The sequence below is a fragment of the Protopterus annectens genome, chromosome 12.part0 (assembly GCF_019279795.1).
Source record: "Protopterus annectens isolate FY-2018-M chromosome 12.part0, PAN1.0, whole genome shotgun sequence".
Lineage (NCBI taxonomy): Eukaryota > Metazoa > Chordata > Ceratodontiformes > Protopteridae > Protopterus > Protopterus annectens.
Window position 1 is genome coordinate 147,868,146 of NC_056746.1, and position 13,876 is coordinate 147,882,021.

General features: G+C 32.5%; 1 protein-coding gene across 1 annotated transcript in view; it reads right to left on the reverse strand.

Moving 5' to 3' along the window:
• Positions 1-13,876, reverse strand: part of BMERB1 (bMERB domain containing 1) — a 1,463,618-nt gene that overhangs the window by 1,448,946 nt on the left and 796 nt on the right. The window lies entirely within an intron of this gene.

A 13,876-nucleotide genomic window follows, 5' to 3' on the forward strand; every position in this document is an offset into this window, starting at 1 on the left:
CAACATCGAGCAGAGACTGCAAGTGAGACCTTCACAATGGTGAAATAACTCTTTTTATGTATGTACTCTCTCGCTATCTCAATCATTATAAGCATTAACAGAAAAAAGGCAACAATCTAAAAGTCTACACACCATCATCATCATCATCAAGTCCCTTTTAGCCATTTTCTATATGGGGTCAAGGTGTAGTGTCAATTGTTGTCATCTCTTTTGATTCAGTGATACTCTCCTACTGGCTGTTGAAGGCATGCGTGACTGTTGCAGGTCTTCTCTCACACAATCCAGCCATCTCTTTGCTGGATGTCCTCTTTTCCTCTTACCTCCTTTCTGCCTATCCCAAATCTTCTTCACCAGTCTTCTACTTTCTTGCATATATGCCCAAACCACCGTACTCTGTTATTTTAACCTTCTCTTCAACTGGAACTAATTGAGTTTCTGCTCTGATGTCTTAATATATTAATCTATCCCACATTGTGTATCCCAGCTCAGGCACTTCATCTCCATCACCTCCAGCTTCCTCAACTGCTCCGCCTTCACTGCCCAGGTTTCTGTACCATACAGTAGTACTGGTCACACCACGGTTTTGTACACCTTATTTTTCAGCTTCTTTGGCATTCTTCTGTCATACATTGCCTCTGACATGCTGCACTGTTTGGCTACAGTCCCTCTGATTCTAGCTTTGACTCCTTCATTCAGACTTCCCCTTTCCTCAACCATCCCACCCAGATACATGGAGCTGTTAACCTCAATTCTCAGCTTCTTCGGAACTCCCTCATTTTCTGCCATTACAACTGTCTTAACTGCACTCAGTTTCATCCCAAGTATCTTACATTTTGTATTCCACCCCCTCTCTCTTTTGCTGAAATTCTTGCTCAGAGTCTGCCTGAAATGCCACATTGTCTGAATACAGCAACATTGTGGATCTGTCCCTTCTTTCCTGTTTGGTAATGTAGTCCATCTCCAGTATGAAAAGCAGTGGGCTTAGAGCTAAACCCTGATGCATATCCACTCCCACTGGGAACCCTTCTGTGAGAGATCTAACACGTTGCATACTTTAGTTACTGGATCCTTGTATTTTATATATATATATATATATATATATATATATATATATATATATATATATATACACACACACACACACACACACACACACGTATATATATATATATATATATATATATATATATATATATATATATATATATATACACACACACACACATATACGTACATATATATATATATATATATATATATACACACACACACACACATATATATATATATATATATATATATATATATATATATATATATATATATATATATATATATACACACACACACACACACGCACACACACACACACACACACACACACACACACACACACACACACACATATATATATATAGTCTGCACTAATTCTACCAATGATTCTGGGACTTCAAGCCATCATAGGACTGCCCAAATCAGCTCTTTCTTGGGACTTTGTCTGCACCTAATACAGCAGTCAACTGTTTTTGAAAACAGATTCCAAAGCAGTGTGTGATGTAACTGGTGACAGGGAAATCATACTGAAAGTTGTAAAAAGGTAACCAGACTAAATTTACCATTCCACAAAGGTTACCAATTCAAGTTAACAATGCAGAACCCACCAACATGAAAAAAAAGTTACATTTATTTATTTATTCCATTTGATTATTGAGAAAGTTGACTAGAAAAATAAAATAAATAACATTTCATTGGAGGCCTGTGGAGAAAACTTCTAGATGACATAAAACAGTGCAAATACATAGACATAACATTTGTTAGAAAAAAATAAGGCATGCTTCAAATCTGTCATAGTTGATGAAGTCAATGGTTTTGATCATAGGTTTGATGCAGAAGATGAAATGGATTGGAGAGAATATTGCTGGCAAATTAGGCTGAATACACATGTATACCCCGGTTTAAATGATAGGGAAAACTTTAAAGTTGTTCTTAGAAGGAAGAGGTTAAGGCATTAAGTGCTTTGAGTCACATGTTATTGTTATTAAGTATTTGAATATGTTTGTTCATTATACAACTTGGTCTGAAGAAGTTCCATGAAGGAAATGAAAGTGCTTACCAGTTGGATTTTTATGTAATAGTCATTTTGTGTTTTCAACAGTTTGTTTTTTATTATATATACAATCTGCAAAAATGGCAGACTATTATGTTAAGAAAAATGGAGTACAACATTTATATAGATGTATATGGCTGAATTCATACTGCAATATACAAAGCTTCATTCTCATTACATTATACCATTAACAGTGACAGATATGTGTGCACAGACATTCACACAATCAGTTGTATGAAGAAATATTCTGTAATAATACATCAGTAAATGCTGATAACTGTAATAATACATTTGTATAATCAAGAATTAGTTTACAACACATCTTGACCATACGTAATACTTAAGCTGTTACCAAGGTAACTAATGTATATACATGACATCAACCTGACAAAGTTGTTCAAGGGAAACAATAGAAGCTTGAACTAGGAATGTCACAAAATATAACAATCACATTCTGAACAAATAGTATTAAATTGACAATAATCACTCAGTTTAACCTTTGCTAATTATACAAAATAGAATGTTGCCATTTAAATCTAAAAACTTTCAGTATATGCCATAAAATGGCAATTAATGAATATGGAAAGGGAACTTGTAATCATTAATCACCATAAGTGAATTTGTCATTTTAACCTATAATTTCATTCATTTTATAATAAGAAATGACAGATACGAAAATCCTTATGTGTAGGAAATGGGGGGGGGGGGGAGAGGGATGCACTGATAATTAAAATGCACTAACTTTCATCAATGTTTACATAAAACAAACTTGATGCTTTAAGAAAGTTAGCAAAAAACAAAGTGAATACTTAAATGCTGGTAAACAATGAAATATAACTTCTGATATAGCCAGTAAAATACATTGTATTATAAACATTACGTAGAAATATTATTACCGTCTATTTATATTAAGTAATACGTTTTGAAAGACTTCATCAATAAGGGTGAATATGTTAAATAACTGTGTGCTATAATCTTTTACTGAGGTTTTATATATGATACATCCTACTTTACTATGATTGAATTGCTTGTCATCTACCTTTCATGTAAATATTACTTGCTTATACAATAAGTAGACATTTATATTGTATTAGAAGTCTGTCTAATCTACAGTAGTACTATATCTGTTCAAAATAATATAAATATTGCTTATTCCTATTACAAATATTCTCCATATGGTAACTCAATTTATAGAGCTCAGATATTCTGGATTGTCAAGATATGAGTGATAATCTGATAGACTTTGGTTTCTCCATCAAATTAGCAATGATTTTCATTCCATGGCTAGTGCAGATTTTAGTTTTGTTAACATTTATTAATTTAAATTTGTTATTTCACAAAAACATTTTTAGTATGCCTGACCAAAACATTACTTTATTGGTAAACACTCAAAGTATAAAACTGATCATTTCCTTTAAAAGCTCAAACATATACTTTATAGTTATCAGAGGAAAATGTTTAATAGTCACAATAAAACAAAAAAATACATAGTCTAAATAACCTAAGATGGGTTTAACATTATTATCTTTAAATACCAATGGCTTAAACAATCCTAGCAAGAGATCAAATCTACTGAAATATTTAAAACTGAACAAAGCACAAATCGTCTTCCATCAAGAAACTCATTTCAAAACAAATGACAATTACAAATGGAATCTTAAGGAATATATGATAGTGGCGCAATCCACTTATAAGACAAAGACAAAAGAGGTAACAATTTTATGGAAAACAAATGTGATTAACTCAGAAATCATTTATAAGTATGAAGATAAAGAAGGCCTTATGGCATTAGTAATACTTAAATATAATAACAGAATATGGACCTAGCCAATCTATACTGGTTTCCAGGCATTAGATCAGAAACTGTTAAAAAAGACTTGGATTTCATTTCCAATAATTATAAAAGCAACTTAATATTAGGAGGAGATTTTAACTGTATATTTGATATTTCTGAAACTACAAATAAAAGACTACTATGTACATCTGCTGTATCAAAAGCTTTAAACAAGTGGGTTGAATCATTAAATCTTGCAGATACTTTCAAATTTAAAGAAGATAAATCTTTGTTGTTTTCCCATCAAAATCACAGATTTGGTACCCAAACTACAATAGATAAAATATTTGCTGCCCAAGACTTACACTCTAAAATCATTAATTTATCAATCACTCCCTGCCCCTTTTCAGACCACAATTCATTGATACTAAAACTTCAAAATGGGCACAAACCATTAATCTTTAACTCTAGAATTCCAGCATATATAACTAAAATTAAAGAGTTCAAACCCTGGTTATTATCTGAATTACAGTTCTTCTTAGATATTAATTACACCACAGAGATAAATAAAATAATGATATGGGACTCATTAAAAGCTTTCATATATGGTAAAACCCTACTTGGTATAAAAAATAAGAGAATGGGATTCTGAATTATTAGATCTACAATCCAAACTTTTGTCAGTAAAAGCTGAAAAAATCAAAATCATTTGGAGATGAAAAAGAAAGTAGAAGTATTAAACAATAAATACAATGAAATTCTAATACATAAAACTAGCTTAGCTTTAGAAAAACTAAAAATTAATATCTTGGCCAATTCTCCCAAATATCTACATAATTTATCTGCAAGAATCAAAATACAAGCAAAAGCTAATTACATTAAAAGTATTTTCCATGAAAATAAGGGAAAACTGTCTTGGATATAGATGACATTCTTGATGCCTATAGAAATCACTATATGGAACATTTCCAAAAAGAAACTATACATATCGATCAATTAAATTTACATGAAAAATGTTGTAATATAAAACAAAACAGAAAAATTAAAACTAGATCTGCAAGCACCCATATCCTACAAAAAAATTACAGATACAATAAAATAGAGTAAAAATAATAAAACTCCAGTATAGATGGCATAATTATAGAAATATATAAACTTTTTCCTTTAAAGATACTCTCTTCCATAAAACTTTATTAGAAATTCAGTCACAAGCTTTAATACCACCCTCTTGGAGATATTCCTTAATCACACCAATCTTAAAGGAAAACAGATCCACAAACCTCTGTACCTCATATAGACCTATATCATTATTAAATAACGACTATAAGATATTTATGACAATATTAACTAACAGAATGAAAATACCACTATCCAAAACAATAAATAACGATCAGACTGGATTTATATATCATAGACACACACGTGACAATATTAAAAGCATAATTTATCTTATAGTTTATATTAATAAAGAAAATAAACACTCATAATTGGCTTATATATAAAGAAAGCCTTTGATTCCCTAAATTGTGACTATTTATTTAAAATTCTGAAGTTATTTGAATTTCCTCCTTCCTTTGTTTATTTACTAAAGAATATATATGTACAGATAATTTAGTGTATGTTAAGCTAGGTCCTTTCACCTCTGAATCTATACATATAACAAAGGGTACTAAACAAGGATGCCCCATGTCACCAATTCTATTTGCTTTGGCTATTGAAATAATGGCAGATTCAATATGTAACAATACAAAAAACAAAGGAGTAGATGTTTATGAACAATACAATTCTAAAGTAATGCTCTTTGCTGATGACATATTGTTAAAATTATCCAATACAAAAGAGACATTAGAAGAATTAGATATTTTAACTGACACATTTCAGGACTACAATTCAATAAATTAAAATCAAATTTTTTATTTTTAAATATAAAAAAAAGAATTGTAGATGAAGGGGAATCACATTATAGGGAAACAAGAATCGAACTTAAAATATCTAGGAGTTCAGTTATGCAAGGATAATAATGAATTAGTCTCAAAAACTACAGTAATATCATCAATACAATTACAATCTCTGGGGAAAAGTGGAACAAAATAATATTAACATTTGAAGATAGACTACAGTTAATAAAAATATTTTTACTACCCAAGATTCTATATATAGCTTTGGCAATACAACTGTTACCAGAAAGGGATATATTCACAGAAATAAACTCATGCCTAATAAAAATGTTATGGTTTCCCAAAAGAAACAGAATAGCTTTAATACATCATATCAGACCATGGAAACAGGGAGGATTAAACTTTCCTGATATAGAAACATGTATAAAAGCATCAATATCTAAAACAATCTTAGATTGGATAAGTCCAAATTGGAAGGAATTACTAACTGTAATATCAATAAATTAATTTGATTTATGAAAAAACATTTCAAATAACAGATAAAAACAATTTGCCATGGCACATATTATGTAGTAGTATGCAATATAACATAACTAAGCCCACTAAAACTCGTATGATTAATTATTACATTGCCTCATTTAGGAAAATTATTAATGCAAATATAGATTTAAAAATCTGGTTTGACCTTTTAACACCATTCATAGTTACAAAAAGCTATCCACATAAAATATACAGAGAAATAATTAATTCCTGGGAACAGAAAGGATTTGTTTGTTGGTTTCAACGTATCAAAGAACTAAAAGTTATGGATATGCAAAAAACAGAAACAACATACAAAAGTCCACAACAAGATTGGCTAACTATGCAAAACATCCTGATGTATTTGCAAGATTTATGCAGAATAATTAGTAATTCTTCATTTAAGGAAATACCTAAACTTACAAAATACCTATATGAAATCATATATAATGATTATGACATGGGAAACAGTATTTTGAAATTTTACAAGATATTGATAAATTATAAACACCTAAATCCCCATATTGGAATTATATAACAAAAGGACACTCATTACAGATAACTGAAAAAATTAAATCAAATATTTTATTATCAATAAAACATACATCCTTTACACAATACTGGAAAGTTTTTAATTGGAAATGCTTGCACAGAGCATTCTTAACTCCAGATAGAATTATTAAAATGAATTCTTCCATAAAGGGAATATGTTGGAGGTATGAGCAAATACACAATGCAGACTGGAATCACATTGACTGTGTTAAAATGAAGCCATTTTGGAAAGGTATTAAACACGTTTTACAAGCTCTAAGTAATGAAGCGTTTAACTTATCTAAAGCTCTAGTATTATTAAATGTGTATGAAGGTCCTCATTTGAATGAGTCAAACATGTATCTAGTTTGGACAATACTTGCAATCTCAAGGAAGTTTTTAACAAGAAGATGGAATAGAAACACAATACTGACTTTGGAAGACTTCTACAGCCTACTGAAGACCACAGCATAGTTGGAAATTAAAATTAAAGAATAAAGGATTCACCCTATGCCATTTATTAACAATACATGGAAAAAAGTCTTATCATTAATTGACATTTTACAATAACTGAACAGATACACTCTGATAACTGGACTGTTATCCCTATACAGTAATTGTTTATATTGAGCTCTGTTATAGTTTCAGGTTGATGTAAATAGTGTACATAGTTATTTAAGATGTTATATACAAATACTATGGGATTTATTCAACTGTATTTGAAAAATAAAAAAAACTTTTGAGAAAAAACAGGATTAGTTTACAATTGTTTGGTTTCACCTTGTGAGAGGGAGGGAAAGAGTGGGCAACAAGATTTAGCCCACAGGGGAAAAAGTAGGAGGAAGTGTGAGAGATATTATGTGTAGTAAGGATACATAAGGTGGGGTTTCACCTGAGAAAGTGCAGGAGCACAGCCAGGAGTATGCTAAATACTATTATAGTTATGGTTTAAAGGATTTTAGTTTGTCAATTTGTCTGAGAAGGGCAGGAATGGAGTTGCACTTTTTGGACCTGTAGTTGGAATATAGAAAGCCTCTTGCTGATTTGTTTGATTTGGTTACTAGTGGCTGCTGTTTGTGGAACACAAAATTCTGTTACCAGGGTAGTATGTGATGACATTATTTAGAGACTGGCAATTTTCTGGTTTGGTAATGAGATTGTGAGTAGTCATTAGCTGTGAAAAGATTAGATAATGGGGTAGTTCTGTCCAAATTAACTCTTTCATAGCCAGGCAATGGTGTGTCCTTTGAAGTAAATTAGCTGTGAATCTAATAACTATTATAGCATTGATCTAGTTAACTTTCCTGTATGGAATGGAGGTTTGGGAAAATGGGAGCAGTAAAAAGGAATGCTGGAAGAAGGTGGATTGAGGCAAAGTGCTTTCGAGCATTATTAGTTAGATATGGTTTGAGCCAATACAGAGAGATGCATTTTGGCATTAACTACCTGTTTAAGGGAAGATCAGATTTATATAATTATGCCTATAAATTTGGTATAAGTAACAAATTTGAATTTTTGTGCTGTTTGATGAGGTTGTGATAAGAAGTACTTTTTGTGCAACTAATTATATTTGGAGTAAATATAATTAAATTACTCTGGGTGGGGTTTAAAAGTAATTGAGAAACTGTGGAGGTAAATAAATCCAGGTTATTCTTTTTATTTTTTTCCAAGGTTTGGTAGAACAGATCAAGGTGGAGTAATTCGTATACCAGACTTTAGAGGTGTGCTTACTTGCTGTGTGTAAGTCATTTATGAACATATTAAGAAGGAGTCAGCCAAGGATGGACCCTTAGGGAACATCATTAAAGGGAGGAAGAATGAGAATTCATTTTGTCATTTAACTGCCTGACAAATATTGAAGAGGTACCTAACTTTGAAACTAGGTGAGTGATGGCCTAAATAGTGATAAGGTAGACACCTGATAAAATAACTTGTGGTGGGTTAAATAAAATACTTTTGATAAATACATGAAGAGTGCAGATATCATACTGCCTATGTTTCTGTGTAGGTTTACAGCACAGATAAAACTCAGAGGGGTAATGGTGGTACTGTAGTGGGAATGAAAGCAATGCCGAGATTACATATATACATGCATACAAATATTTCAAGCATGGGCATGCCTTTCTAGCTTGCCAATATAACAAAACACTTGTCCCCATAATAAGTGTCCAGGCTGTTCTTAAAAATAACTAAACAATACTCGCTTTAACGTAATTTGGTAGTCTGTTCCATGCATCAGCTATTTTGTCAGAGAACCAATTAGTACACTTCTCATTCCTATAGAATCTTCTACATAGGTTGCCTGATGATTATCTAGTACTTTTCGATACCCCCAAACATTCCCATAGGAGATTTGGTACATTACAAAGACAAGCATCTGCAGCATTTCTCCCTGGGCCTCCAATGAAAACTGGCTTTGTTCAAAGTCGGACTTTCCCTGTAAACAAATGTTAAATAAATAAATAAATTTTGGACAAAATGGATAGAATAGCTATTGGTCTGTAATCTGATGCCTGTGGTGGTGGTGTCTCCTTAGGATACAATAGCTATCGGACTATAGTCTGTGATGTCTGTGGAGGTGTCTCCTTAGGATAGAATAGCTATTGGCATATAATCTGTGATGTCTGTGGCAGTGTGTCCTTAGTGGTCTGTAATATGTGATGTCTGTGGTGGTGTCTCCTTAGGATAGAAGAGCTATTGGTCTATAATCTGAGTTGTCTGTGGCTGTGTCTCCTTAGGTTAGAATAGCTATTGGTCTATAATATGTGATGCCTGTGGTGATGCCTCCTTAGGACAGAATAGCTACTGGTCTATAATCTATGATGTATGTGGTGGTGCCTCCTTATGTAGAGGTAGGATGTAAGAGTTTTTCCACAATGTAGGGATATAGTATTTGGTGCTGGGTGTATTGTGGTTGATTAGTAATAATACTGTTGTTATGAAATAAGTGTTGAACTGATTTGCTATTCTGCCTTATTGGGTGTCATGGTGTGTCACAGTTTTAGGATATGATTTATGGCTGACCAGCAGGTTTTGTGGTTGTTTTGATTTTTTTTTTTTGAAAGTCTGTATAGAAATCTTTTTTATCTGTTTTAATCTTATATTTGCTTTATTTCTGGGCTGCCTGTGGTGTTGTAGGTTAGCCTGGGTTTTATTTTGTAACCATTTTTCCAAGCCTTGTCTCTTTGGCTTATGAGTTGTTTTGTTTATTTGGTCAGCCAAGGTGCTGGACTGGCTCTGATTCTTTTAGTTCTGAGAGGAGCAAGATCATTTAGAATATCTAAAATATTCTGTTGAATATAGTTTCATCTAGGGTGGCATTTTTTATATCAAAACTGGCTTTTTATTTCACCTAGGATTATACTTAGGGGAGACACAAACAGGGATGCCCTATATCTCTAGTATAAGTTTTTTAAAAATGCTTATTAAATGATCACTTAAGACATAGGCACACATACAAACATTAACAGAAAACAAATCATATTAACATTTTTGTTTTCATTTACATACATTATACATAACATATATGCTTTTTCCCCTTTACAACAACTCTTAATTAGTCCAACATCACATAAATTCCTGCTTTCCCTTAAACGTCACTTCTCCTCCTGAATAAATTCCATTTATTTCTAAGTTATTTGTGCCTTCCCTTTTCTAAAGATCCACTTTCCAGTTCTTTTATCTATTTTACCACATACACTACTTCCAATACAGTTAACTAGGGTGGCATTTTTAAGAGTTCCAACTTCATGACCTTAAGCTGTTGACAAATGTTTGTCTTTGTAATGATTTAAGATTTAGTTTGTAGAGGTGGTGTTTGCATAAATTATTATAATCTCTTATTTCAATTGAGGGAGGGGGTCACTAAATTAATCCAATAAAGTGCTTGAAGAAAATATATTGTTGAGAGAGGTGGTAAGGATCCAGTCAATAACAGATTATCTAATATTAGATTTATTATGACAAGAAGGTGTAGAGGTAACTCAAGTGAGGCCATGTAAGTCTGTAATGTTTGTGTGGAGATCATAGTTCACTTAGTATTTTGTTTCTTGAGTGATGTTCATAGATACCCAAAAGAAGAGCTCTTTGGTAATTTTTGATATTGTTGTCAGGAGGAATACAGGTTGAATTAACACATATAGATTTGAGAATGTTGAGTTCAAGGAAATAAAGTTCTGCAGTGTTAATTTTGGGGGAAGGGGTTAAGTGAGAAAGGCAAAGTTACTAGATTTTTTGGGAACACTATCACTGCACCCACTTTTTTTCTTCTTCCTATCAGATCTGAGGACGTTGTATCCTGGGGGTGTGATTTTGTCCTCTTTTATTTTGTCTTGTTTTAGCCATATCTTAGAATTACTATATCTGGGCAGTGGAAAATTTATCAGATATGGAATTTTGGCATTTTATTACATATGCTTATGTTAAGAAGCTGACGGCCTATAGGCTTTGTGAGGTGTGATGTAGCAGAGATGAAAGGATTCAGGGGGAATTGTCTGGAATGTTTATTCGGTCATGGTTGGGGTAGATGAAAAAATATTTTATAGAAATCAGAATGTAGGACACAAAAGCCTGCATACAAAATAGCACAAAGAACACATCATGAGCTATATACGCAAAATGCTATGGACATTTTGGCTTACTCTTCTTTAGGCAAACTGGAACTTGACCTCTCAAAACTGTGTGAAAAGGAATTTTTTACCACTAATTCAGCACTGAAACTGTTATGGTTGAATACCTAAACAACTATGGAGAATTTCTCAAACACCACAGAAGCATGTAATGTAATGGCATATCTAAATAGTTATGCAGCTGCTTCTCTCCTAAAATACAAAACTGTAATTAAGTGTAATAACCTACGGGATATTTGATCAAATAAAGATTACAATCCTTCATGCCACACAACCTGGTAAAGTTCTTTAGATACTAACACTGTACAATGAATTAAACTCTCCAGCAAAATAAACCCCAGTCTAAAATGTCCTCTTGCCTTTGCTTACAGCTAAAGATGAATAAAGGAGAGATCAAAGAATACTCCCAAATGATCAATTTTAGATAACTACTAAATCAAGCAACACAACCAACCACAAGAAAAAAACTTAAAATATAATATATGAGCATGCACTTAATTTCTTTATTTAATTTATACCCCCATTTAACGCACACACTGAATATTTCAAATAAATTGCTTGGATTTTCATTCTGCTTTTAAACTTTGCATTGCATCCCCATTAATAGGATTATAAACTCTCAGTAATGCACACATTCACGTGCACACTCTGTAGAGTTGGATAATATTGGGTTTAGACATTTTATATTACTGTCACTACTGTTGATTTCCCTAGCCTTTGCACTGCTGTTACTCTGACTTTTTAAAAACAGAAAAACAGTATACTAAGGCTGATGCTGTAACACAATAAATACAGTGCTTATATACACATACATATTCATATGTGTTTGAACATCTCTCTCTCTCTATATATATATAGATTTGCATATAATATATTAAAGAATGAAAGCGCTAAAAAACACCAGTTCTTGCTTCTGTTGTTGTCTCCTAGCCAGTGAAGTTTTTTTGTTATTATATATATATATATATATATATATATATATGCAACATTATAGACATATGATATGTTTGCACACACACGCACACACACACATATAATATATACATATATATATATATATATATATATATATATAGATGAAAGGAAGTTGGTTCTAGTGTTCATAAATTATCCTAAGAACCACTGCAAACACTGCTGTTTGCTTTTTGATTTGTAGAACTGTGTAACACTAAAAAAGGAAAACTGGCTCCCACATAACTGAAGAGCAGACCTGCTCCTAGGATCACAACTATTCAAACTCCTGCATGAACATACTCTCCCTTCTTTACCCTCAAAACTAATAAGACACACCCCCACATACATCCTAAGAAACTTGAACCACTTAGGACGCAAAACATAAATCCCACACTTAGAGCTTCATATCTGTGTCCATGCATTTTCAATTCTCAGACCCAAACTTTGGGAGTCTCTCTCACCAGGAATTAAATACCCATCCTCCTATTCCATTTTCTATTCTCTACTAAAATCACATTTAGTTAATCAAACAGAATGTACCTATTACCCTCTTAGGTCCCATCTTTTAAGGTTACTTTAACTCTTCTCCACTCTAATTCAGCCACTAAGATCTTTGCTCCTTTTCATACCTCTAATCTATTTTAATCTAGTTTCTCAAATGTTTTGAAACTTTGGTACATACTATAAATGAATACATTGGATTTACTTTGCATCCTACGCTTTACTCTACCATTGTACTCTTTTATTTCAATTATGTAGCCACCTGGTGGTGTAAACCTTGATTCAATATGATTTCCACTGTTGAAGAGATACCCTGCCCCTTGAGCAAAAATGGGAAAAGGGTTTGTGGATGGATGGATGTACTATTGTCCGCTTTGTATGTCTGGTCAATTTTTCTCCCTAGGCTGATATAGAAATTGGTCAGTATTGATCAGTACTCTACCTCAGTAAACAAATTCAAACAAATAAATAAAAATCAACGTATTCAGCATTCAAATATCTTATTTACTAGATTACACAGTTTTGCACCACTGATTGTTAAAGCCTATTATAAACACAAAAGTAGTAGTCATGCCTGTTTTTGTAGACCCTTCTAATCATGTGCTATTTCATTTGCCTTTAAATTTATTCTGCTCTCGAATTTCGGGAGTATGTTCCGTAATAAAGTGCTGTCTGTTTTTTGTAACAGTCTGTGAAATGCAGACCTGGTGTTTGGGAGCGGGCAGTTTCCATAAGCATATTGTTAATTAAAGTACACATTTCACAGCTGCTGCTGCTTGTTAAAACAGAAGTCCTCCACATTCTGGAGTTTGCAGATAACCTATGCAAATGAAGCATTCTGCTATTAAGTCCCGTCTCCTATAACTGTTTGCGTTACTTTTCTGGAACTATTCCTCAATAACATCCTATTTGTAGATAACAAATGCGGTACTTGTATTGATTGCAGTGACTCCCATACCCTGCA